Genomic DNA, 6000 nt, shown 5'->3' with positions numbered 1-6000 from the left:
CCCACCACCCACCTGCCACCACCTACCACCCACCCCCACCACCCACCCGCTACCACCACCCACCCACCCATCACCCACCTACCACCACCACCCACCACCACAACCACCACTCACTCGCTACCACCTACCACCCGTCACCGTCACCCATCCACCCACCACCACCACCACCACCACCTCCTGCTACTACCCACCACCACCCGTCATTCGCCACCCACCTGCCACCACCACCCACCCGCTACCACCCACCACCTACCCGCCACCACCCGCCATCCGCCATCCACCTTGCACCGCCACCTACCACCCGCCACCACCAGCTACCTACCACCCACCGTCACCACTTTCCACCACCGTCTTCCGCCGCTACTTGCCATTTCTCACTATTTTTTATATTTTTAAATTTTTTTAAACATTTTGTCAATTACTAAACGCGTTTGTAGTTTATGTTTTTCTAAAAATAAACAAAAACCAATTTATAAAATTTTTGTAAATATAAACTGAAAACGTAAACGTTACCAAACACATCCTAAATAAATACATTCATAAGTTGAATGTCGAAAAAATGAAAAAAAATTATGAACTCTACTTACGAACCAATTGTTTATTTTTGAAAATCTACTTCCGAACTAATTATTTATTAAAAAAAAATATGTAAAGAGGGAAATGGATGTGTGCAAATAGAAGCTCCCCGCGAGTTTTGGGAGCTAAGAGCTTCTATTTACACATCTCCTTCCCCTCTTTGCACACACTTCATAAAAATTATTTTGATTATAAATTTTTTTTCAAGTGAAATTACTATTATGGACATCAAACAAACACATTCGGAAGTTGAATGTCGAAAAAATGATAAAAATTTAAAAGTCTATTTCTGAACCAATTATTTATTTTCGAAAAGCTACTTCTGAACCAATTATTTATTTTTGAATTACTGCTTCCGAACTAATTATTTATTAAAAAATATGCATAGGCGTGGACGACTCTTTAATAACTCACCTTCTCTTTCTAATAAAGTTCGGAACTGCCATTCCCTTCAATTTGTTCCAAACGAGTCGAGTTCCAGGAGAAAGAACACACGCTCCGTGTGTTCGATGTCTATCATCTATCATGTAGCCTTGTGAAAATCACCACAAGATGTGATATAAATGGGAGGATCGCTATAAATCAGAGCGAATATTTTGATTCTTTCAATACAAAATGAGATATTTCAATCACAAAATCAATAATCAATTCTCAAACTAATCCCCTAATTGTGATTAAAGAAACAATACTATAAATATGTATACCAACCATATGAGAACAATACTATAAATATGTACTAGCGGTAACCCGTGCGATGCACGAAAAAATAAACTATATACATTTTGTGTGATATATAAATTATTCTAATCTTGAATTATATTTTAATAGCAGCAAACCATGATGTTAGGCCATCTTGGTTGATGTTAACAATAATTAATCTACAAAATTTCATAATAAAAATTTGATATACATAAAAAATTGTTAATTATCACTACTAAAAAAAGTACTTTTTGCGACCGCTACAAGCGGTCGCAAATAATAAAAAAACAGTCGCAAAAGACCTTTTGCGACGGCCCATGCGACTGCAAATAGGGGTCGCGAATGTGGGGGTGGCAAACACTTTTTGCGACCGCAAAATAACAGTCGCAAACTATTTGCGACCGCCTAATCTACTTGTGGCGACTAATGTTTTGTCGTCGCAAAAAAATTAAAAAAATACCTATAATGTATTAGCGACCATCTTCTTACCGTCGCAAAAAATATATATATATAAATAAATAAATAAAATACCTGCAATGTTTTAGCAACCTATATTCTCATATATATATATATATATATATATACTTGAATATTATATACAATAAATGTAAAGTAATATTTGTAAAAATTCTAATACACATGTATTATTTTCGGAGATTGACTACGGATGTTGCTGTAGTCCAGATTGCATTGGCAGTTGAACAGAAGACTCTGGATTCTGCCGGGGCTGATTGCATCACAGAAGGCTGCATAACAGAAATGCTACAATGACAGATTGTTGTGATGGTGATGAGATAATGTGCTTCTGTTCCCCTTGCTGGATCTCAGTTTGCATGTCAGAGTGAATGATATTTCCCTGATTGAAGCTCTGCTTTAGATGCTGATCTTCTAATTTCTGCTTGTAAGGATATTTCTCTGCATTCTGAACGTGCTACTGGTTTGGTTGAGGAACAACCGGAAGCACACATTGCCTTCCCTGCACCAGCCTCTGTTAAATAGCCGTCTCCAAGTTTGGATTCTTGTTAACTCTGGTCATGGGAATCCTAGTAGAATTAGTGGAAGTAGTCACTGTCAATGTTGAATTGGCAGAACTTTGTACAATAGAAGCAATACAATTTTGAAATTCCTGGAATAACAGCTGCTTAGATATTTCAGGATGACTGGCCAATGGATTAGAGAGTGATTGTCCTTGATCATACAGCTGGGCCAGAGGCCTGTCAGATTCTATTTACATAAACAGCCAAGAGAAAAAAATAAGTTAAGAAGCATTTAGTCAACATGTTGCAACTAAAAACTTTGATCACTTAAAACATTTTAATGTTTTCAGAATTCAGACCGAGATTATTCTGAAATTGAGAAGAATTGAGATTAAATAAAGGAAAAGGCAATAACGAATTTGAGAAAATGAAAATGCTTATTGAGAAAGAAATATTCAGGTATATGATAAAATAAGAAGAGATGATGGAGCAGGCACAGACTTCCTATTGCCACACATAAAAACACCTTCTCAATTTTAATAACTACCTTGATGTGCAGAATTTTCAACGGTATAAGCAGGTCCTGATGGTGAAGAACTAACCAGGGTCCGCTGGGCTTTTGTCTTTAATGACAGCAACTTTGAACATATCATGGACACATACTCCTTAAAGTAAAAATGTGAAAAATTTTATTTTTGATGAAAACTCAAGCTCAAAATAAATTACTAAGCAGGTCCTTAGCAAGGATTTTTGTACTAACATAGCACAAATGAGAAAATGATCTACAACCAGAAAGACAGAGAGCACATGCTGTATTTTATGGCATACAATCTTTGCAAGCAGAAAACAAGGTCATTAATAAACATACCTCACATGTGAGTGATATGATAAATTGTGGGAAAACAAATAAAAAGGAAAGCATGAACAATGCATAAATTCATGAGAAGGTAGACAGCAAATTCCCATCAAGTATAGAGAGCTAGTCAAAAAAAATTCGGAGCGTGATATGTGATGTGGCTATTCAGCAATAAAAACAAGGGTTAGTTACACTATAACCCCTATGCTTAATCTAAAAACATATTACCCCATGACATTTAAAAATATACACAACCTTGGAGTGCAAAATTGGCGAATTCCATCAAAATTGGCAAATACACGAGCGGGATTGAATGTGTATGATAAATTTAGAGTGTTCAATGACAATTTTACCCCCTATTTTTTTCTTTACTTTTCTCTTTCCTCCTCCCCCTTCTTCCTCACGCTTCAACCAGCAGCAATCTCACTCACCAATTCAATTGTCTTCTCTTCTTTCTGACTCTTTATTTTTCTTATCTCTCCTTTACCTGTTGAAGCCCCCACATATCAAGAACAACAAGCAACAACTGTTCGTGAGATGAGACAACCAGCCACTGTATAATGCAATTTAACAATATTCAAGAAGCAGCTTTCACAAACACAAGCTTATAACAGTTGAAAACTGTCAGAATAGATGCTACTTTATTTTATTGTTATTAAAACTCGATATTGCCTTCAATGATCAAATTAAGTTTTGAATTGTTAGAAGACGAAAAAGAAATAATCCGAAACATACAAAATAGTTGCAGCTTCTAAACTCTACATTAGATGATTATATGATGTCCCAATACAAGATCACTAATCATCACCAAGAAATATAAAATACTATCTAAAACATAAGATAATTCTACAATGTATTTCGAAAATCTAGTTCCTGTCTACTACTAGAGTATAATTGCTAAAATAAATGCAAGAATACTCTTTCAATATTTTCTTATTTCTTACCGAAGAAGAAAATATCGAGATAAAAATTGTACGCTACTTTCTCAGGTTTTATCAAATTAACGTATCTACTGGAAAAAAAGAAAGAAAGAGGAAACTAAGTAGGAAGCACAAATGTGATATTCCAAAATACAACATATTTGAGAAGCTATTTATAAGCAAAGGAACTTACTTTACTATTGCTCTTCGCACTTTCCAAAATTCTGATGTTGTGTTATGGGTTTGTAGACCCACTCAAAAATCATTGCATGATAACAATCCTGTGAATTTAAGTTTAACACGTGAAACTGCTGAAAGAACTTCAAAAAAGGAAACGTGCAAATCCTTTAAAATAATGGAACTATAATCCTGAAAATACAACTTTTCTAAAAATAGAACAAATAGAGAAGTCCTTGCAAATAGAATTGAAAAAGCCTTCACATATCCGTTGTGTTTCATCACTTAGAATTCAGGGGGAAAAGAAAGAAAAATATCCATCATAGAACTGATATAAAACACAACTTTTAGGCATGGAATAGTCATTCTCACTCTTGCACACCAAAAAATAATTCTAGTAACACAATCTTTGGTTAAGATTCTTTACTTTACCCCCATAATTTTTGTTATAAACAGGCTTGACTCACTGAATTTTCACATAGACAGACAAAGGCAATGAGTCTACATGTATAAATAATGATGATGACAGCTATAATGATAAAAATTTAGAAGACAAGTGAGCTGTCCATTAAAGAACCTTACAGCAGTTCAATAGCACAGTTAGCAGTGTTTTTACAGTTACTGTAAATGGAGTTGGGCTGCAATGTTACTGCTCTCTTTCAGTCAAATTGTCTATTCTTACTAAATTTGCTCCCAAAACCCAATTGTTTTGTTATGGTTTTTGTTAGGTGGAAAATTACGACTAATGTGTGTGTGCACAAGCATGTAGACAATCCTCCTTGAATTGGATGAGAACACAAAAATATAATTATTAAAACCCCAATTCTCAATCAATTACTCTGTCAAATATTTCCGACTTTGCAAACTCAACCATATTTGGATTGAATATGAACTAAAAACTGCTAATCAAGTAAATTTCACTTTCACATTCCTCAAACTAATTTTTCCAAAACAAACCATGGATCCTCCTAAAAATGCTTGACATCTGAAGCAAATAAATAAATTCCAAAATCAAGAGGGTCCAGCTTAACAGAATCAAAATCAAGTCTAATTCAAATCATTACTAGTACAATAAAACATATAAAAACACAAAAAAGTAGTATCTGGTATAATTTAATCAATTCTCAGCAATCAAACACACAAAGACAAAAGAGAAGTGAAGAATAAATCAAATGGAACAACTCAAAGATCAGGAAAAGAAAGACCGAGAATAGCGATGTCCACAACTGAGTGGATTGTAAGAGGTTCAAAAACTACATGAAATTTATCAAACAATCCAGAGAAATGTTCAGATCAAGTTTAAAAGCCAAAGAAAATCGAGATTTAATAATTAAAAAAATAAAATGAATCTTCAAATCAAAAACCTATTTCCAAATCAGAGTTTGCACCGCATTGATAAAAATAAATTGAATTGGAAAAAATTCATGTTGATTTCGAAATCCACTTCCTCTGAACTGTTGCTGATCTTCGTGAAAAGCCGAAGAGAATTTGGGAGCTGAGAAAAAGATATAAGGATTACAGAGACAGAGTTAGATTCATACATAAAAATTAGACTTACCAATCATGAATCAATCGAAATCTTCATCAACAGCAGATTGAAATCTTCATCAACGATCGATCAAAATCTTCAAATATTCACCAACAATTGATCGACATCTTCAAATGAACAATAAAATTGAGAGTAGTGAGTTGAAAGAGAGAGTAGAGCGAGAGAGAGCGAAGAGTGAGATTTTGAGAGAGAGAGTTCATACCGATTTGGGAAATAAGAGTTGATGCATACACGATTTGGGGATAG

General features: G+C 34.6%; 1 long non-coding RNA gene across 1 annotated transcript; it reads right to left on the bottom strand.

Moving 5' to 3' along the window:
- Positions 1-1878: 1878 nt before the first annotated feature.
- LOC145806138 (uncharacterized) lies at positions 1879-4349 on the bottom strand. The gene is made up of 4 exons (XR_014348824.1): positions 4222-4349; positions 3462-3595; positions 2800-2917; positions 1879-2499 (listed from the first exon to the last, which is right to left on the bottom strand). It is a non-coding gene; the product is annotated as an uncharacterized LOC145806138 (long non-coding RNA).
- Between the last annotated feature and the right edge of the window lie 1651 nt (positions 4350-6000).

Source organism: Camellia sinensis, chromosome 13 (genome assembly GCF_055761805.1).
Source record: "Camellia sinensis isolate YWXY chromosome 13, ASM5576180v1, whole genome shotgun sequence".
In the NCBI taxonomy this organism is placed as follows: domain Eukaryota; kingdom Viridiplantae; phylum Streptophyta; class Magnoliopsida; order Ericales; family Theaceae; genus Camellia; species Camellia sinensis.
This window is presented reverse-complemented; position numbering and strand designations above follow the sequence as displayed.